The sequence below is a fragment of the Castor canadensis genome, chromosome 16, assembly GCF_047511655.1.
Source record: "Castor canadensis chromosome 16, mCasCan1.hap1v2, whole genome shotgun sequence".
Classification (NCBI taxonomy): Eukaryota; Metazoa; Chordata; class Mammalia; order Rodentia; family Castoridae; genus Castor; species Castor canadensis.
In genome coordinates, this window is record NC_133401.1 from 69,384,355 (window position 1) to 69,407,077 (window position 22,723).

The window sequence follows — 22,723 nt, forward strand, 5'->3', positions numbered from 1 at the left end:
GTTTTCACAGGTCTTGAGTTGTTTAACTAATAGTTCTTTAGTTTTTCCTTTAATTGCCATTTCATCTTCAAGTTCTGAGATTCTGTCTTCTGTTTGTTCTCTTTTGCTGGAATGGCCTTCCATTTCATTTTGTATTTCTGTTTCATTCTTCTTTCTGAGGTTTTTCCATATCTTGTGGCACTTCCTCTTTAATATTGTCAATTTTTGTCTTTAATTTGTTTATCTCTCTGTTTATGGTGGTCCTAGTTTCAGTTTGGCGTTTATTTAGGGTTTCTATGATTTCATTTATTTGTTTTTGTGTTTTCTCATATTCTTTATTTTTGTCCTCTTGGAATTTCTTGAGTGCCTCCTGTACATTTTGGTTGACCATGTCTAATAACATCTCTATGAAATTCTCATTAATTACTTGTAGTATTTCTTCTTTCAGAGTTTTCTTTTGAGCTTCATTGGGTTCCTTGGTATAGTTTATCTTTGTTTTGTTGGAGTCTGGGTCTGGGTATCCATTTTCTTCATTTCACTCTAGATCCTGCAGTACTTTATTTTTTTGGGGGAAATTGTTTCCTTCCCTTTTTCTCCTTCCCATATTTTCACTAGGTAACATTTCTATCCCTGAACTATGTATAATTTAGTATTAGCTGGGTAGCAATATTAATACTAACAAAAGCAACAGAGAAGGATAAAAAAAGAGAGAGATGGAAAGATAAAAGGAATAGAGTAGACAGGAAAAGAGAAAACTAATGGTAGAGATGATGGATGATCAAACGTAAACCAGGCAGCAAATCCCTAAAAGAAGGGAAAAAAATAAAAATTAAAAATTAAAAAAAAATCACCAGTTCTGGATCAGCAGAATTGCAGTCTTAGTTGCTCTGATGCTAGTTCTTTAGCATCCAGACCTGTGTGTATGTGTCTCTTACGTAGGTGTTGAGCCTTCCTGTGGCACGTGGATGGTGGGTGGGGTCCCACAGGCCTTTGGGTGGAGGCCTTTAGCTGAGGTGAAGTAGCAGGCCTTTGGAGCATGGGCTTGACATGCCTGAAGGGCATAGGCCAGCAGAGTGGAGATCCTGCATGTCTATGGAATCCTGGCTTGACAGGCTTAGGGGGTGCGGTCGAGCAGAATGGAGATCGTGTGTGTGTGTGTGTGTGTGTGTGTGTGTGTGTGTGTGTGTGTGTCCCTGGCTTGGCAGGCCTTAGGGGCACAGCCTTGCAGAGTGAATATTGTGTAGTGCTGTGCAGGCTTTGGGGGAATGTCCAGCAAAGAAGAGATCATGCAGGGCTGGGGAGTGCAGTCCAGCCGACAGATCTCTTGCAGGGCTGTGCAGTCCTTGGGGGCCTGGGTGGCAAAGCAGAGATCGTGAAGGGCTGGGGAGTGTGGCCCAGCAAGATGGAGCTCCTGCAGGACTGTGCAGGCCTTGGGGGCCTGGCCGACAAAGCAGAGATTATGCAGGGCTGAGGAGCGTGGCCCAGTGAGACAGGGCTTGTCCCACGGAGATCCTGCTGTTCTGAGGGTTGGGAGTTTGAGGTAGCACAGCCCTGTTGGGGCAAAAGAACAGGGCTGGAGGATCGGAGATCACACAGTGTATGGAGAAGTGGCTCTGTGGGCCTATGGGGTGGGGCTTTGCGTGCAGTGCCTGCTGTTCTTTTAGTATATGGTAGGGTGGAGAGGCCTCCCAGGAACTAGGGGTTCCGAGTGCTGGTGTTATACTTGAGTTCACTAATTATGTCTTCTATCTTTTCTACTTTACTGTGGGTCCCATTCAGCATAATTTAATTTCAGTTATTATTTTGTTCAGTTATATAATATCCATATGATTCTTTTTTATGACTCTTCTATGTAACCTTTTCTATATTTCATATGTTTCAAGAGATATAATAATAAAAACTACTATTATTATTATTATTTGGCTTTTATATTATTATTATTATAAATTATTATTATTATTACATCTGGTGCTTGTAAGGCAAGTGCTTGCCACAGAAACCATGTCCTAGCCCTTTTAGCTTTAGTTTGTTTTTCAGTGCTTTTTACCCTGGTGCTTTTTCCCAGGGAAGCCTAGGTCTGCAATCTTCCTACCTCTGCCTCCCAAGTAGTTGGGACAACAGGTGTGCACCACAATATCTGGACTATAATCATTTATTGAAGCATTTTTGTGATAGTTACTTAAACTCTTTGTCAGGTAATTTCCAACATCTGATTAAATTTGACTTGGCATCATTTGATTGACTGTTCTCCATGAAGTTAGTGTTTTCCCAGTTTTTAGAATGATGAGTGATTTTTGTTAAAAGGTGGACATTTTAGGTGTTATGTCAGGATACTTTGGGTCTTATTTAAAGCTTTTATTTAATCAGGTAATCACCCTCTTTTGGTTTAGTACTTAGATCAGGTCTGTTTTTCTTTTTTTGCCATTTGTGTTACAAAAACAATTTTTAAAAGAGTTTTTTAAAATGCTTTTATATACTTGGATAATTTCCTAATTCTTTGTTCCTGCTGAGTACTTCTTTTTTTTTTATGCTCTATAATCCTTGGGTCAGTGCATTCACTTCATGGTCTGAATCTGTGCTAGTCTCATATCTCATTTTACATCCTTTTCTTCTTGTACACTTCAATTCATAAATACCAAATGCTAGTAGGTATTTCTATGACATGTCCAGTCTTGACCCCATAGTATGTACTTGCCCATTTTCATGGAATGTTTCTCCATCTCCTTTACTTGTCCAGCTGTAGAAACCCAGTTATGTGATATAGCAGGGTACAAATGTCACCTCAAAGAAGCTATGACTTCCTTTAATAATCATTTATTCCTCTACATGTGTGTAAGAGAGAGAACAAGAGATAGAGGGAGGGTTGTTTTGTGGATGGGCTTGATGAGTCTTGCTTAGGACAGACTTGGAATATGATCTTTTTTTTGACTTCTTTATTTTTTCCCCAGAAATGGGCTCAACTTCTCTCATTTCCATCGTGGGATATGTTGATAGAGGCATCCAGCTACTCTGTCAGTCATCTGGTTGGTTATCTCAACTCATAGTGAAGTGGAAAGACCCAGAAGGAGTTGAACAACCTGCAGACTCCAAAGTGAATAAAGATGCCCATGGTCTGTTTGATGTGGAGACCTCTCTTGTGGTTCAAGACAATACCAGGATCATATTATGTTCCATCCAACTCAATGACCAGAGCCCAGAAGTGAAATCTAGAATATTGATAGGAAGTGAGTAGATAGGAAACGAGTGTGTAGGACTTTGGATGTAAATGGTCTGTATCTCAAGATTGTTAATATTGTCTTATTTTAATAATGAGTTTTGAAAGCCAAAGTAATAATCATTTGATTAGGTGGGCAGAATGGCTTGCATTTCTTAGGATCAGAATTAAGTGTTTCATGCACCGCAAGATCACTCTCATGAGGATCATGTTTGAGAGGGAAACTAGAAGGAGGGGGGAGGGTGAAAAAAGGGAATGATGGGAATATGAAAATAGAAGAAATATATCAATTAAAAGTGTTTTCAAAAAGGGAGAGGGGGATGAGAAAGAGTAATAGAAGAGGTGAATATGTCCAAAGTCCATTATGCTCTTAACACTCATATGTAGAAACACACTGTGGAATCCCTTTGCATAAATAATATGCACAAAATGACTCTATGGAGCACCTCTCCAAACTTAATATGCACAAAACTTAAGAAAACTAAATCTAAAAATCAAGAAAAATATTGGTCACTTATTTTTATAAAAAAATCACTACCCTATAAAACATAATAAAAATGTAATTTCAGAGAATGATGTAGAAAGTAATAGAATAATAATGCTAACCCAAATATTTCAGTAATTACAATCAATGTGAAGAAGCTTAATTTGCCAGTTAAAACACAAATTGTCAGACTGAACTAAAAATTACCAATTGTTGTACTCATGAGAAAAAATTAAAACACATGAGTTATTTATTGAAACATAAAAAGGAAATTAATATTTGTGACAAATATTAAAGGAAAACTGTAAGTAATATATTAGTGTCACAACAATTTTTAAGAAAATCACTAAAAAGTAAAATTATTTCATAAATATAAAAAGTTAATTCACCAAGGAAATATGAACATTTTAAATATAAGTGAACCTCAGATATTTAACACATATAAAGCAAACATCCATGGAAATAGAAGGAAAAATTGGCAATTGTGTGTCTAAAAGTGATTAGGTAAAGATAAAGTTAGTGAGAATTTTGACAATTTGATTGCAAATGAATTGGCCTGAACTAACCATTAAAAGGCTATACCTAAAAAAATTTCACCAGGTATAAGCATATAAAATGGTTTTCAGAAAATTTCTAAGATATAGTGACATTGAGACAATGACAATGTTTTCTAATCATCACAAATAAAAATGTTAAATTTCAATAAAAATAACTTAAAATTATTATATGTTTGAAAAAAATGTAACATATAAAAGATAGGATCATTGAAAATATCCCAAAGATAATCAGAAAATACTTGGAAATTAATGGTAATACAATCACAATACATTATATCATGTATAAAGTTAAAATAATTTTCTGAGTCAAAATTGTACTCTTAAATGCTCATATTAGAAATGAAAATGCTGAATTTTTATCTATTAGGTTTTAATATTTATCTCAGAACAAACTGTAAATGAACAGAAGGATGGAAATGATAAGGAGAATGGTTTACAGAAATAAAAGGACAGTGTAAATTAGTAGTTAAGGTTAGCTGTCTCAAAATATTGTACATGAAGTAGCATAGGAAATGAGGTGGAGTAAAACTAAATGCAGAGATACAATAGACAGTACATTGCTCAAGCTATGTAACTGCATACCACTGACCTACATCCCCACCCAATTCCAGAATTTATGTGGCAGAGAAAATGTTCAAAAATTGCCTAGACACAGCCAAATAAGAACAATGAGCATCTCTGTTTAGTATATATCAAATCCTATTCTATGCCTGTGATGAAAGAGACTGTCACAATTATGGGCACAGAGACAGATAAGTGGACCAGTGGCACAGAACAGAGCCAGAACACATGTGCAAGCTTAAATAGAAACTTGATGGAGATGATATGACATTGTGTGTAAGTGTGTAAGGAAAGTCCATTAATAAATGATGCTGGCACATGAAACACAACTTTTACTATACTTAGGTAGGATCAAGACTTACTCAGAAATCCAAAGATGTGTTATTTCTTTGATTTTTGTTTGTTTGTTGCAATAGGTCTTGCTATGTAGGGCAGGTTGGCCTTGAACTTACTATGTAGCTTAGGCTGGCCTTCAACTTGTAATTCTCCTGCCTCAGTCTTTCTAATGCTGAGATTAAAGGTATGTATCACTACACTGGCCAGAAATGCAAACTTTTAACAAATAGAAAAAATGATAGAAAAACATCCTTGGGATGCAAGAGGATTCTAAAATGAGAATAAAATGGCCTTTGCAGTTAAATAAACATTGAGAGGTCTCATCTTGTTTTTCAGAGGCATTTTTCCAGACTTCACCCTGATTACTGCATTCTATTGTATTGGTATTCCTCTGTATTGCTGGACTTGTTTATATTATTTGGACAAGCATTTTATTCTTCAGATCCTTGGGTAAGTGAAGGAGAGTGGAAAGGAGCGGGGAGCAAGAGAGAAGGAGAATTTGATCCAGCAATATCACTGTTGGGGATATACCCAAAAGACTGTGACACAGGTTACTCCAGAGGCACCTGCACACCCATGTTTATTGCAGCACAATTCACAATAGCAAAGTTATGGAAACAGCCAAGATGCCCCACTACTGACGAATGGATCAAGAAAATGTGGTATCTATACACAACGGAATTTTATGCAGCCATGAAGAAGAATGAAATATTATCATTCGCTGGTAAATGGATGGAATTGGAGAACATCATTCTGAGTGAGGTTAGCCTGGCCCAAAAGACCAAAAATCGTATGTTCTCCCTCATATGTGGACATTAGATCAAGGGCAAACACAACAAGGGGATTGGACTTTGAGCACATGATAAAAACGAGAGCACACAAGGGAGGGGTGAGGATAGATAAGACACCTAAAAAATTAGCTAGCATTTGTTGCCCTCAACACAGAGAAACTCAAGCAGATACCTTAAAAGCAACTGAGGCCAATAGGAGAAGGAGGACCAGGAACTAGAGAAAAGGTTAGATCAAAAAGAATTAACCTAGAAGGTAACACACACACACACAGGAAATTAATGTGAGTCAATTCCCTGTATAGCTATCCTTATCTCAACTAGCAAAAACCCTTGTTCCTTCCTATTATTGCTTATATTCTCTCTTCAACAAAATTAGAGATAAGGGCAAAACAGTTTCTGCCGGGTATTGAGGGGGTGGGAGGAAAAGGGAGGGGGCGGAGTGGGTGGTAAGGGAGGGGGTGGGGGCAGGGGAGAGAAATGACCCAAGCATTGTATGTACATATGAATAATAAAACAATAAAAAAAGAGAGAAGGAGAGAGAGAGATTAGAATTTCAAGCTTGTAAACTAGGCACTCTACTGCCTCAGCCACACCTCCAGTCCTTGCATTTGTTTTTACAACCCTGGGCTCCAGAGCCCTATCAGGCTGTCCACAGGGATCAGTTTTCATCCTCCTCTATGCTGAACTGAAATGATACCCCAGGAAACATCAGCCAGGATTTTCTTACATTATGTAGGCCTCAGAAGTATGGAAGAATGATTTTCAGAAGCCAGTGTTGATCAAAATTTCTGAGGATTATACCAAGTCTTCACAAAAAGGGCTCACTAAAGTTGAAAACTTGTGTGTGTGTATACACAGAAGTAAATGTGGACAAGATGAAATAATATTTAGCTTCAAAAAGAATTTTCATCCCTAAGAGTTAATATTCTCCTTTTTGGTGGTGACACTGCACCTTGAGGGTGCATGCCATAATTCCACCTCCATACTCAGCCACTTTCTACCTGATATTCTTTACCTTTACAACCACCGAATCCCAGAGTTCCATTCCTCTCTGCAGTGTGGATGATCCTGATACCATGTTTGATTCCAGATGGAGATGCTTAGAACAGAGACTGGGGATTTGGCACAGAAGGAGAGTTCCAGGAGAGGCCCTGTTATTCAGACTCCCAGCTTGTCCCACCTGAGCTGTGAGCCATGTTTGTGTTTGTACTTTAAACATTACTCTGTTGAACACTAAATGCTCTGTTTTTGTTACAGGAATAAATCAGAAAGAATTGAGTGAGTATCTTATTATGTTTGGACCCTTCCATACACAGTTCTCCTGAGGCCTAGGTGGTTTAAGCCATCTGTTCACTGTTGTGTTTAACACTGAACAGAAAGGTTGAGTGATGACAATAGTGGTTTGCTTTCACCATTCATTAATAAGAAACTAATCCTTAGATATCTGGGAGTGTTTGCAAAAGGCATGAGATTTCTATGATCTAAAGAGAAAACAAAGTATTTTGACTTTAGGATGGGAATCTAGGTATGGGAACATTCTACAACTACCTACAAATTTTGTCTATTGCTACATTTCATGCAGTAGAACAGTAGATTTCATGAGCACTCTGAGAGTGTGTGGACCCAGAATGCTGAGTAACCTATGGGGTGGCTCTCTACCCTCTCTTGATTATTTGAGCTTTTCGTTATCCAGGCCTGAATCACCACTGAATATTCTGCTTTCTCTTCAGGAGAAATCCAGGATAAACTGGGTAAAAGCATTGTCACTTGCCAAACTTTACTCCCACACACTCCCCATGGCCCTGTCCTGTGATTCTCTTCTGTGTTTTTGGTTTAAGATTGGAGAGAGCTTCAGAGACAGGAAGGTAATAGAAGCCATTCCTCCTCACCCTCCATTTGTTACTTCCTTTTATGTCCCCATGGTATATGAATTCCTACACTTAAGGCTCATGGATCCCTAAAAAGGCAAACTTGTGATGGGCTTCAAAGTTGTTGAGACTCTGAAGTTGTCAGTAAATATAGGGTGAGGCACATTTTGAAAAGAGATCTTGACTTCATCAGATTTCTGGTGAATCTGCGTCCCAAAGAGGGCAACAGGCTTCCATCCAAAGATGGAAGCCAGGAAACATGCAGGTACCAAGGGATGAGAGGGTGACAGTAGGACAGAGCCTTTGGTGTGCATAGCTAATAAGTGATAGATAGGAAGTTTCTGAGTGATACTGAGGACCACATGCTTGCATATGATGAATCTGTGATCTACCTGAGGGTGCATCTCTCCTCTCTCCAGATACTTCTCTGTCCAGATCTAGGATGCAAGAAGATCAGTCACTGTGGAGATCACAGACAAAGCTCCATGAAATTGAGGGCAGTAGTGACTGGACATGACACTGAGCTGATGAAGATGTTAACTAAAGTTGGGTAGGAATTGATAGAAGGGAAGAAATTGGATACTAGACTTATTTGAGGCCTCAAAATCAAATAATGGATTTATATTTAGGGACAGTGGTGAGGTCAGGATGATACACAAAAGGTTTTGACCTCACAGCTAGACTTTCAATGTTAGCAAGGATCCATGTTGTGCTAGAGATGAGGGAAGGGCACTGCTAGAGGGACTGGAAGGGCAATGTATAATGGAGACTGGCTCCTACACTTCACCTAATACCAATCTGAGTGTGCTATGAGATAGGATGACTTTTGGGCCTAGTTGAAGTTCCTTTCCTCACAGTAACGTGCTCTTTCTCTCCGTCAATATGACTAGTGGACTTGACTCTGGACCCAGACACAGCTCACCCCCAGTTCTACATTTCAAATCTGAAAAGAGGTATCCTATAAGAGTATTCCTCAGTGCATTTTCAACTTGGAGAAGAGATTTTTGAGAATGTGTGTGGTGACTTCTCAGGGTTTCTGAACAGGGAAACATTACTGGGAAGTGATGGCTGGACATAATAAAATGTGGTGCATGGGAGTGTGCCAGGATAGTGTGCACAGGAAGGAGCACTATGTGAATTTGAATCTAGTCAGTGGGTACTGGATTCTTGGACAAGAGAAAGAAAATTGGTATTTTGTAAACAATCCCAATAGAATCCATCTCTCCTTAAGAACCAACCCCACAAGAGTGGGTGTCTTCCTGGACTATGAGGGTGGGACCCTCTCATTCTTTAATATGGATGACCAGTCCCTCATTTATACTCTGACACATCGGTTTGAAGGGTTACTGAGGCCCTACATCCAGCATAATCCAAATGATGAGGAAAATGCAACTCCCATTGTCATCTGTCCAATGCCTCAGAGAGAGAAGCCTATTTTCAAAATGTCTCCATATCTTCTCACATTTAAAACAGAAGTCTTCACAGACGTGTCTGTTCCCTTCATCTGTGGTAAGAAGCACAGAAAGAGTCACACTTCACACTCTCCTTCAGTTGCTAAGGTTTCTTTCTCAGATCCAGAACCCTGAATGGCCAGTGAAGATGAGTTTTAGGAAAGAGGAGACAGGCCTATCTATGCCACGGATCATGGCTGTCTTGAGGTATAGCGAGAAGTTAGACATTGGTGTTAGTTTATGAAAACTCCACTCAGCTAAGAGATGTTGGATGAGTCTCATGCTCCTTACTTGTTAGTTTGGGACAGTGATCCCCACCTCAAAATCACAAAGAAGATTAAAGAGAAAACAAAAGTGCATCATGCTTACATTTAGTCTGTACTAATGATGTATTATTAAATTTCAGTTACCATAAATGACCTATATATCACATTAATTCAATTTTCAAATAACCTATGGTATAGGTATTGAGTATCTCTTCTGTGCCAGAGAGAAGAATTGAAGAAGGGGGAGCATTTCCCAACCCATTTTGTAATATCCACATTAATGATACCCAAAACACTCGAAGACATTATAAGAATAGGAAACTAAACTTCAGTGGCATGTTCCCAATGAACATTAATAAACATTCCCTTAACAAAATTTTAGGAAATAATAGTGAACAATATATTTGCCAGGTATGGTGACACACACCTGTAATTTTGGCCCTTGGAAGGCTAAGTTGTGAGGATCATGGGTTTGAGGCCAGTATGGGCCATACAGCAACACTCTCAAAAAAAAGAGAGAGAGAGAGAGAGAGAGAGAGAGAGAGAGAGAGGGAGAGAGAGAGAGAGAGAGAGGAAGGAAGGAAGACCAAGCTATTAAAGGACATTAAATCACTACTGGGTGTGACTTATTCTGTTACTGCAGAATTGGTATAGTAATAATTAACACCAGCCAGTATAATTCACCTTATTTATAAGAGGATGATACAAAGAATACATGAACATGCCAGGTTAATTTCCTGCTTTTAATAATGCACTGTAACTATGTAAAACATTATCATTGGAAGGTATTCAGGACTACTATTTTTGTAATATCTGGTGATATTGATTTTTAAATAAAAAATTAAATTGTTTGTAAACCTATATTGTCTGAAAATAAAATGTTTGTTGGAAAAAGTGATCCTATGGGGATACAGGCTAGTGAACAAGTATTAGTAAACCATTTCAAAGACATGTTAACTCACATAAAATAATGAAACAGGTATCTGCATGATGGAAGAATAGGATGTCTCCTCACCCCTTCTTCCACAGAAACACTAAGATAAAAAGAATATGTGGATCAGAATGCCTCTGTGGGAACTCTAGAGTCCACATAAGAAGATATAGCATCCAGATCATCATAAAACCAAAACAGGGATTCAGTGAGAGGAAAATTCAGATGGTTTGCACACCACCTGTGTCCCTCTCCTATCCAACTTTATGCAGTGAAACTGGGATGAAGTGAACACACTGAAGAAACTCTCTCAGGATGGAAACCAAAGTTTAGTTAGTGAATCCCACATTGTAGCACGTCCAGGAGATGCCCAGGGTATTGGTTTCCTCTTGCGTGACTTAGAGTGCTGACGGGATGGAGAGCATTACTTTGAAACTGCTGAAAAGAGGAAGTGGTGTCAAGATGGTGCTAGTGTAGGAAGCCTTAAGCACTTGTTTTTTCAGAGACACCTCCTTAACAATAAATGAACCAGAACATATTGAGAGCTCTAGAGAACAATTGAAAATCTATACCACCTTGATCAATGTGAAACCAAGACAATCCCAGTGAAGGGAAATCTTCAGAGTACTTTATACCCATTTGTGCCCTGCAGTGGGATTCCTCAGTCAGAATGGAAGTGAAAGGTGGGCCCTGCATTCATTGTTCTGGCTCACTTGAGGGGCAGCTCAAGTGACTGCTTCATCTCTTGCTTAATTCAGAGTGTTGCTGGGACTGCAGGCATAATTTGGACCTCCACTCCTCTAATTATATCTAGATTGATCCTGTTTCCAAGTAGGGTAACTTTCTGGGGTATTTGGAGTTAGGATTTTAACATATGTATCTTGAGGAGTATATCACAGTTTTTAGCCATATAAAACAGAGCTCTTTATGGAATGACAGGAGCCCGGTACAATGGGGCCAGTCTGTATTCCCACGTACTTAAGAGGCTAAGGCAAGAGCATCCCTTGAGCCCAGGAACACTGAGGCCAGCCTACACACATAGTGAAGTGTAACGCCATCTGGGAATCTTGAATATCATTTTTCTGGACATCTGGCTTTCTCACAAGGCCAGATACCAACTCACACAGGCACAGTCTGGTCTGAGACTTTTGCCTCAGTTCCATGGAGCTTTCTCACAAGGCCAAATGCCGACTCACACAGGCAAGGTCCCATTGCTGGCTCCAACAGTGAAGAATGGCCTCAAAAAGTATAGGACAATCTCTAAGATGCATAATAAGTAAGAAATTAATATCGTCCATGGTAGAACATGCCTATCTAGCACTTGGCAGGCTGAGGCAGGAGGATCAAGAGTTCAAGGCCACAAAGCCAGACTATTTCTAAAAAGAAAAAACCAAAACACAATATTCCAAGAAATAATATTCTATAATTTGTGTAAGAAAGTGTGAAAAGAACATGAGAATACTTGCATATATTCATTTAAAAAAATCCTAACACAATACAAGTATAAGCAATATTATGAAAAACAGGTTATGCTAAGGAAGGGTCACTAATGGGAGAGGGAGGGTAAAAGAAGGAAGTTATGAAGGTGGATATGGTTGATGTAATTTCTATACAAAAATAAATATAGAATTTTTAAACCGATTGAAATAATCATAAGAAGGGGTCTAAGGTAGAAAGGAGAAAAATAGAGGGGATGAACCAATTCGGGTTGTAATACATAAATATAGAAATGTCACAGTGAAACTCCCTGTATAGCTATATTAAATAAACAAAAATGCCTTTTTTAAAAAAATGAAGAACAGGAAGGTAAAATAGCTCTTGTCTGAGGGTTGGTACCAGTGGGAGAGGGGAGGATACAATGAAAGAGTATAGGAGGGTGAATGTGGTGGAAATATTTGTACTCATGTATGAAAATGGAGAAATGAGACTTGTTGAAACTATTCCAAGAATGAAAGCAGATAAAGAAGAATGATGGAGGGGGTGAATTCAACTGTGATATATTGTAAGAATTTTAGAAATGTTACAATGTATCCCTGTACAACAATAATATAATAAAAATAAATAAATAAAAAGAAAGTAAAATAAAAGTCGCTACAAGTTTGTAACAGAAATCAATAATATGGCTGACTGTGGGGAAGAACCTGGGTTGCTGGAAAAGAAGGGTGCAAAGGAGATTTTTCAGTGTTTATCCTTCTTCTTTTGCTTGCATTTTGAACGAGGGGTACAACTACTTACTCAAAAATGAAACTTTAAAAAAATTATTCATTTATTCACATATGCATACACTGTTTGGGTCATTTCTCCACCCTGCCCCTCTCCCCTACTCCACCTCTCACTTCCAGGCAGAACCAGTTCTGCAGTTACCTCTAATTTTGTTGAAGAAAAGACGTAAGCATAATAAGGAAGGCAAAGTGTTTTTGCTACTTGAGTTAAGGATAGCTATACAGAAATATTCCTAGCATTGCTTTTGTGTACACATGTGTTACAACCCATGTTGATTCATCACTAACTGATCTTTGCACTGGTTCCTGATCCCCTTCTCATGTTAACCTCTGTCGCTTTAAGGTTTCTGTATTAGTTCCTCCGGAGTGGGGACATTAAACGCTTTCATGTTTTGGGTTTTCTACCTATTCCTATATCTCTCCTATGTGTTTTCCCTTGTTATGTAATCCAAGTCCAACCACATTGCTGTATTTGCCCTAGATCTAAGTCTGCATATGAGGGAGAACATACAATTTTTGGTCTTCTAAGCCTGGCTAACCTTGCTCAGAATGATGTTCTCCAGTTCCATCCAATTACCTGCAAATGATAAGATTTCATTCTTCTTCATGGCTGAGTAAAATTCCATTGTGTATGAATACCACATTTTCTTGATCCATTCATCAGTAGTGGGGCATCTTGGTTGTTTCCATAACTTGGCTATTGTGAATAGCGCTGCAATAAACATGGGTGTGCAGGTGCCTCTGGAGTAACCTGTGTCGCATTCCTTTGGGTATATCCCCAAAAGTGGGATTGCTGGATCATATGGTAGGTCTATGTTTAGATTATTAAGAAGTCTCCAGATTTTTTCCAGAGTGGTTGAACCAACTTGCATTCTCACCAGCAGTGCACCAGGGTTCTTTTTTCCCCACATCCTCTCCAACACCTGTTGTTGTTGGTGTTTTTGATGATGGCTATTCTAACAGGGGTGAGGTGGAATCTTAGTATGGTTTTAATTTGCATTTCCTTTATGGCTAGAGATGGTGAGCATTTTTTCATGTGTTTTTTGGCCATTTGAATTTCTTCTTTTGAGAAAGTTCTGTTTAGTACTGTTGCCCATTTCTTAATTGGTTCATTGATTTTAGGAGAGTTTAGTTTCTTAAGTTCCCTGTATATTCTGGTTATCAGTCCCTTGACTGATGTATAGCTGGCAAATATTTTCTCCCACTCTATGGTGGTCTCTTCAGTTTAGAGATCATTTCTTTTGTTGTGCAGAAGCTTTTTAATTTCATGAAGTCCCATTTGTCCATCCTTTCTCTTAGTTGCTAGGCTGCTGGGGTTGTATTGAGGAAGTCTTTGCCTATACCTATTAGTTCCAGAGTGTTTTCTTCCCCTTCTTGTAGTAACTTCAGAGTTTCAGGTCTGATATTAAGGTCCATGATCCATTTTGAGTTGATACTAGTACAAGGTGATAGACATAGATCTAGTTTCAGTTTCTTGCAGATGAATAACCACTTTTACCAACAACATTTTTTGAAGAGGCTGACTTTTCTCATTTGTATATTTTTGGCACTTTTGTCAAAAATGAGTTGGGTATAGTTGTGTGGGTTCATATCTGGGTCCTCTATTCTTTTCCACTGGTCTTCATGTCTGTTTTGTGCCAATACCATAGTGTTTATATGACTATTGCTTTGTAATATATTTTGAGTCAGGTATTGTGATACCTCCAGCATTGCTCTTTTTGCTGAGTATTGCCTTGGCTATTCATGGTCTCTTGTGTTTCCAAATGAAGTTTAGGGTAGATTTTTCAATCTCTGTGATGAACGTCATTGGGATTTTGATGGGAATTGCATTAAACATGTAGATTGCTTTTGGTAGTATAGCCATATTTACTGTGTTGATTCTACCAATCCATGAGCCTTGGAGATCTTTACATCTTCTGTAGTCTTCCTCAATCTCTTTCTTCAGGAGTTTGTAATTCTCCTTGTAGAGGTCATTCACATCCTTTGGTAAATTTATGCCTAGGTATTTGATTTTTTTGAGGCTATTGTGAATTGAATTGTTTCCATATATTCCTTCTTAGTTTGTTCATTGTTGGTGTATAGAAAAGCTAATGATTTTTGTATCTTGATTTTATATCCTGCCACCTCACTGTAGCTATTTATGGTGTCTAACAGTTTTTGGGTAGAGTTTTTTTGGGACTTTAAGGTATAGGATCATATCGTCTGCAAATAAGGATATTTTGACAGTTTATTTACCTATTTGTATTCCTTTTATTTCTTCTTCTTGCTTAAATGCTCTGGCTAGAAATTCCAGTACTATGTTGAATAGGAGTGGGGATAGTGGGCATCCTTGTCTTGTTCCTGATTTTAGGGGAAATGGTTTCAGTTTTTCACCATTAAGTATGATGTTGGCTGTAGGTTTGTCATATATAGCCTTTACAATGTTGAGGTATATTCCCTCTATTCCTAGTTTTCTTAGATCTTTTATCATGAAGTGGTGTTGGATCTTGTTGAAGGCTTTTTCTGCATCTATTGAGAGAACCAAGTGTTTTTGTCTTTGCTTCTATTAATGTGCTGTATTACATTTATAGATTTGTGTATGTTGAACCATCCCTGCATCCCTGGGATGAAGCTGACTTGGTCATGGTGTATGATCTTTCTGATGTGTTGTTGGATTCGGTTTGCCATTATTTTATTGAGGATTTTTGCATTGATATTCATTAAGGAAACTGGCCTGTAGTTCTCTTTTTTTGGAGGTGTCTTTGCCTGGTTTTGGGATGAGAGTAATATTGGCTTCATAAAATGAGTTAGGCAGTGTTCCTTCCCTTTCTATTTTGTGGAACAGTTTAAGGAGGGTTGTTATTAGTTCTTCTTTAAATGTCTGATAGAATTCACCAGATATTCCATTAGGTCCTGGACTTTTCTTTTTTGGGAGACTCTTGAGTGCTGCTTCCATTTCTTTTTGTGTTATAGATCTATTCAGCTGATTAGTATCCTCTTGGTTCAGTTTTAGGTGGTTGTAAGTTTCTAGAAATCTGTCCATTTCTTCAAGATTTTCAAAATTGTTAGAGTTTTGACTCTCAAGGTAGTCTCTGATGATTTCCTGAATTTCCATGGTGTTTGTTGTAATCTCCCCTTTTGCATTTCTGATTTTACTCATTTGGGTGTTTTCTCTCCTCATTTTAGTCAGGTTTGTCCAGGGTCTGTCAATCTTATTTATTTTTTCAAAGAACCAACTTTTCATTCATTGTTTCTTCATATGGTTTCTTTTTTGCTTCTATTTCATTGATTTCAGCCCTTAATTTAATTATTTCTTTCCTTCTGCTTGTTTTGGGATTTGCTTGTTCTTTTTTTTTCTAGAAGTTTGAGGTGTAGCGTTAGATCATTGATTTGAAATCTTTCTGTCCTTTTAATATATGCACTCATGGCTATAAACTTTCTTCTCAGGACTGCCTTTCCTGTGTCTCATAGGTTCTGGTAGGTCGTGATTTCATCTTCATTAACTTCCATGAAACTTTTAATTTCTTCTTTTATTTTATCAATGACCCATTGGTCATTGAGCAATGTGTTGTTCAGCTTCCAATTGTTTGCATGTTTTTTACTGCTGTTTTTGTTGTTGATTTCTAGATTTAATGCATTGTTGTCAGATGGAATGCATGGGATTATTTCTATTTTCTAATATTTGCTGAGGCTTGCTTTGTGCCCTAAGATATGATCATTTTTGGAGAAGGTTCCATGGGCTTCTGAGAAGAATGTGTTTTGTGCAGAAGTTGGATGAAATATTCTGTAGACATCATCTAGGTCCATTTGATCTATGGTGTGATTTAGTTCTAGGATTTCTTTATTGATTTTTTTGTTTGGATGCCCTATCTATTGGTGATAGGCAGGTATTAAGGTCTCCCATGACCACTGTGTTGGAGTTTATATATGTTTTTAGGTCCTTCAGAATATGTTTGATGAAATTGGATGCATTGATGTTGGGTGCATATAGGTTGATAATTGTTATTTCCTTTTGGTGTATTTCCCCTTTTATTAGTATGGAGTGTCTTTCTTTATCTTGTTTGATCAAAGAAGGTTTGAAGTCTACTTTGTCCAAGATAAGTATTGTTCCCCCTGCCTGTTTTTGGGGACCGTTACCTGGGTAAATCTTCTTCCAGCCTTTCACTCTCAGTCAGTGCTTATTTCTGTCGATGAGGTGGATCTCCTGTAGGCAGCAGATTGTTGGATCTTCCTTTTTAATCTCGTTTGCCAGTTGGTGTCTTTTGATGGGGGGAATTTAGTCCATTAACACTCAGTGTTAGTATTGATAAGTACGTGGTGATCCCTGTTATGTAGTTGTCTTTGTTGATTAAGGGTGTAGCTGAAACAATGTTACTCTTTACTTTCTTGCCTTTTCTTCTCCTGTGGTTTGGTATTGCCTTCCCTTTCATGGTTTTGTTTGCTTTCATATTCTGTGTGCAGAATTCCTTAGAGAATCTTTTGTAGTGGTGGCTTGGTGGTCATATATTGTTTTAGTTTCTGGTTATCGTGGAAGACTTTTATTGTTCCATCTATTTTGAATGATAGTTTTGCTGGATAGAGTATCCTAGGATTGAAGTTATTTTCATTCATTGCCTGGAAGACCTCACTCCATGCTCTTCTTGTTTTTAAGGTTTCCATTGAGAAATCTGCTGTGATTTTGATGAGTTTACCTTTGTATGTTTTCTCTCTTATAGCCTTCAGTATTCTTTCTCTATTCTCTGTGCTTGTTGTTTTAATGATAATATGTTGTGGGGTAGTTCTATTTTGGTCAGGTCTGTTCTGTGTTCTGGAGGCTTCCTGTACCTGAATTGTCATAGTTTTCTCTAGATTTGGGACATTTTATGTTATTATTTTGTTGAATGTATTATGCATTCCTTTTGCTTGCACCTCTTCTCTTTCTTCAATGCCCATGATTCTCAGGTTTGGTCTTTTGATGGAGTCAGTGAGTTCCTGCATTTTGTTTTCACAGGTCTTGAGTTGTTTAACTAATAGTCCTTCAGTTTTTCCTTTAATTGCCATTTCATCTTCAAGTTCTGAGATTTTGTCTTCTGTTTGTTCTAGTCTGCTGCAGTGGCCATTTCATTTTGTATTTCTGTTTCATTCTTTTTTGGGAGGTTTTCCATATCGTGGGTTACTTCCTCTTTAACATTGTCAATTTTCACTCTTAATTCATTTATCTCTGTGTTTATGGTGGTCTCTGTTTCAGTTTGGTGTTTATTTAGGGCTCCTATGATTTCACTTATTTGTTTCTGTGTTTTCTCATATTCTTTATTTTTTTGTCTTGGAATTTCTTGAGTGTCTGTTGTATGTTTTGATTGACCCTGTCTATTAACATCTCTACAAAATTCTCATTAATTACTTGTAGGATATCTTCTTTCAGGTTGTTCTTGTGGCCTTCATTGGGTTCCTTGGTATAGTTTATCTTATTTTATCAGAGTTTGGATCTGGTTATCTGTTTTCTTCATTTTGTTCTAAATATTTTACTACTTTATTTTTGGGGGGAGAATGGTTTCCATCCCTTTTTCATCTACTCATGTTTCCACTAGGTACTGTTTCTGTCCCTGGACTATGTGTACTTTAGTGTTAGCTGGGTTACAATAGTAATACTCACAAAACCAAGAGAGAAGGAGTAAAAAGAGAAAGAGAAGAAAAGACAAAAGAAAGAAGAGAAAAAAAAGTGAAAATATGGGGGAGATGGTGGGTGATCAAACAGCAAACCAGACAGCTAAACCCTTAAAGAAGGAAAAAAATATCACCAGTTCTGGAAGAGTAGAATTGCAGTCTTAGTTCTTCTGATGTTACTCCTTTAGCATCCAGTCCTGTCTGTCTGTGTCTCTTAGGCAAGTTTGGAGCCCTTCTGTGGTGGTCTAGGGCCTGGTGCAGCCTGAGGGGTGGGGATCCTGGTTGATCAGGGATCCAGCAGGGCCCAAGGGGTGGGGGTCCTGGTGGAGCAAGGATGCATCTGTCTCATGTGGAGCTGGTGCCCAGGGGGCCTGAGTGGCAAGGATTCCGGCGTAGCATGGATCTGGCATGGCCCAAGGGGTGGGGATCCCGGTAGCATGTCATGGATCAGCATGAGCTGGGGCCCTGTGTGGCCTGAGGGAAGGGGGTCCCGGTGGGGCATGGATCCAGCATGAAGCAGGGACCCAGCATGGCCTGAGGGGGCAGAGAGTCTGGCAGAACAGAGCAGTGGCTCCACAGGCCTATAGGGTGGGGACTTGGCAAGCCGGCTGTTATTTTAGTAGATCATGGTGTGGAGAAGCCTTCCACAATCTAGGTGTTTAGAGTGCTGTACTTTCAGCTCTCCCTTGTGCTTTACCTCAGCCACGTGTGTCTCCAGTATCTCAGCAGGGTTCTTAACTCACGGAGCTCACGTGGTCTGCATCTGTGTCCCAGTCACCATATTGGATCTCTCGAAAAATGAAACTTAACTATAATAAAACCTAAACTGAAATAGATTTTGAAACTACCCTTAAGAAGAATTATATGCATTTTAAGGCCTCCAATCAGTAAAGAGTCTCCCTGGGACTGGGTTTAGCAGATTTTTCTTCTCTAAATTTGCAAGCAAATAGTATACATGATTGTTTAACATGCTATTATCCAATTCAGTGATCTGCTCTGGGAGCTGCTTGTCCTGACCATAAGTCAAGAATGTTTATGACATCATTGTGGCATTTTATTTCATTGTAGGAATACTTTCTGTATTAAGAAATTCACCTTCTGAATTTGCCAGGAATATCACTGTTCTCTTTACTGCTGGCCTTTGGTGTGGATGACTGAATTCCTTTCACAAATGTCAGCTTTACACTGCTGTGCAAAACCTGTATGGCAGGTGGTGCTGTTGAGCTTTGAGCTGAAAGCAAGAGTGGGATGAACCTGGAGAATGTTGTCATCAATAGTTCTGGAGGGCAAAGCCACTGTTCCTGGGAAAGGAAAAGTAAGCTTGCTGTCCTCATTTCTGAGTCCTGTGCAAAGGAGATGTGTCTTTTTTTCTTATTTTAGAAGTTCTGATTGAAACTTGTATCTAAAATAACAATCAGGAGAATCGTGGTTGGAAGACAGCTCAGGCAAATAATAAGACTCTATCTTGAAAAAACCCATCACAAAAGAGGGTTGGTAGAAATCCCAGTGACATTCATCACAGAGATTGAAAAATCTACCCTAAAGTTCATTTGGAAACACAAGAGACCACCAATAGCCAAGGGAATACTCAGCAAAAAGAGCAATGCTGGAGGTATCACAATACCTGACTCCACACTATATTACAAAGCATATCAATAAAAACAGCATGGTACTGGCACAAAAACAGATATGAAGATCAATGGAATAGAATAGAAGACCTGGATATGAATCCACACAACTATGCCCAACTTATTTTTGACAAAGGAGCCAGAAACATACAGTGGAGAAAAGACAGCCTCTTCAACAATTGTTGCTGGGGAAAATGGTTATCTGACTGCAGAAAACTGAAACTATCCATGCTTATATCCTGTACTAGTATCAACTCAAAATGTATCAAAGACCTTAATATCAGACCCCAAACTCTGAAGCTAGTACAGAAAAGAGTAGGGAATACTCTGGAAGCAATTGAGTTCCTCAATAGAACTCAAGCAGCCCAGCAACTAAGAGAAAGGATGGACAAATTGAACTACATAAAATTAAAAAGGTTCTGCACAACAAAAGAAATAAACTGAAGAGACCACTCACAGAGCAGGAGAAAATATTTGCTAATTATACATCAGACAAAGGATGATAACCAGAATATACAGGGAGCCCAAAAAACTAAACTCTCCCAAAATCAATGAACCAATAAAGAAATGGGCAACTGAACTAACAGAACTTTTTAAAAAGAAGAAATTCAAATGGCCAAAAAACACATGAAAAGATGTTCACCATCTCTGGCCATAAGGGAAATGCAAATCAAAACCACACTAAGATTCCACTTCACTCCTGTTAGAATAGTCATCATCAAAAACACCACCAACAACAAATGTTTGCAAGGATGTGGGGAAAAAGGAACTCTCATACACTGCTGGTGGGAATGCAAGCCAGTATAATCACTCTGGAAAACAATATGGAGGCTTCTTAAAAATCTAAACATAGATCTGCCATATGACCCAGCAATCCCACTCCTGGGAATATACACAAAAGAATGTGACACAAGTTACTCCAGAGGCACCTGCACACCAATGTTTATTGCAGCACTTTTCATGATAGCCAAGTTATGGAAACAGCCAAGATGACCCACCAACGAATGGACCAAAAAAATGTGGTATCTATACACAATGGAATTCTACTCAGCCATGAAGAAGAATGAACTCTTATCATTCACAAGTAAATGGATGGAACTGGAGAACATAATCTTAAGTAAAGTTAGTCAGGCTCAGAAGGCCAAAAATCGTATGTTCTCCCTCATATGCAGATTATAGACCTAAAACAAATGCAGTAATATTATTAGACATGCATCACACACTAAGTGGGGGACACGGAATAGGGAAAGGTAGGAAACGCAAAATTTGAAAGTGTTTGATGTGCCCACTGCAGAGGAGCTAATACAGTAACTTTAAAATGACAGAGGTCACTATGGGAAGGTGACCTAGATTTAGTGAAGAGGTCTGGTAGAGATGAATCAATTAGTATTGTAATACACATGTACATGGAAGCAATGCTAGAAATCTCTCTGTATAGCTATCCTTATCTCAACTAGCAAAAACACTGTCTTTCTTATTATTGCTTATGTCTTCTCTTCAACAAATTTGTAGAAGAGGGCAGAACAGGTTATGTCTGGAAGCAAAGGGGGTGGGGGAGAAAGGAAGGAGGTGGGGGGCAGGGAGGAGAAATGACCCAAACAATGTATGCACATATGAATAAATAAATTAAAAAAAGTAAAAAAGGTTTAAAGATTTGCTAAATCTTACTCCAAAGGTAAAAAATTAAATTAACAAATGTACACACACACACATATATATATGAAACATCTGTGTAGTGATGATGTTAATTGTTGCTGTCTTTAAATGTTATGTTAAATGTACATGAATTCTCTATGTGTTTCCTGAAATTAAAAGCAGTGTCATTTAATTAAGGATTGGACATTGGTCAATCATAAAGTATATCTATAATAAAATAACATATTGTAACTTGTTTAAAATTTATTTACTCTAAAGAAAAAATTAAAAGGATGAACAACAACAACAAAAAAGAGGGTTGGTAGAATGGTCAAGGTGTAGGCCCTGAGTTCAAACCTCAGTACTGCAAAATAACTAACTAAAATAATAATCGTAAGTGTAAGCACTTTTTGAAGTATCTTACAAATATTGGTATAATGAATCTTCTTAATTGTATCATGAAGGAACTAAAAATATTTCCATTGTACAGATAGGTAAGCAAAGAGGGTAAGCAAGGACACACAGCTTGACAGTTTAAAGGTGGGATCTTTGACATCTTTGAAGTGTTCTATTTTTAGCACCTACAAACTTCCTTGTTATCCTGGAGATACTACCCTAAATTGTCATTTAGAGACCACGGGACACTGAGCAGGGCTGCTGACTTGCCACACAAGTCCAGATAGCTTGGGCATTTGTACTTCTTACTTTGAAAATGAACTCTTCAGTTCATTTTTGCCCATTTCTTCATTGGGTCATTGATTTTTTGGGGGGAGCTCAGTTTTTTGAGTTCCCTCTATATTCTGGTTGTTAGGGGTTTTATTTTATTCTGTGAACCTATGCAAATTCATGTAAGAAAGTATTTTAGTGGCAGGCAAAGTATTTTAGTGGCGGGCACATTCTTGAGCAAACTCAGTTTAAGGTTGTAGTTCAGGAAGGAAAGAAGACTGATACATATTTGGGCATCATTAGTTCAAGGTCATGGGCACATGTTTGAAAGGCTAAAATGGGAGACAGGAGCACTTTGGGGCATGCTCAGCTTGTGTCATAAAGTTTTAGTTGATCCCTCCCTTCTGAAGCTCTAGAAATTACTGATCTTCATTGCTGTCTCCATAGTTTTTCCTTTTCTGAAATGTCAGGTAGTTAGAATCACTTAGTATAAATTTTTCAGGTTGACGTCT

At 38.3% G+C, this 22,723-nt stretch overlaps 1 protein-coding gene and 1 pseudogene across 1 annotated transcript in view; both read left to right on the plus strand.

The window, feature by feature from the left end:
* Positions 1-4,248, plus strand: part of LOC109692219 (uncharacterized) — an 89,616-nt gene extending 85,368 nt beyond the window's left edge. The window contains 1 exon segment of the mRNA XM_074057402.1: positions 2,928-4,248. The gene's annotated coding sequence lies outside the window, so the exon portion shown is untranslated.
* Positions 1,016-9,588, plus strand: LOC109692220 (butyrophilin-like protein 8; annotated as a pseudogene).
* The last annotated feature ends 13,135 nt before the right edge of the window (positions 9,589-22,723 follow it).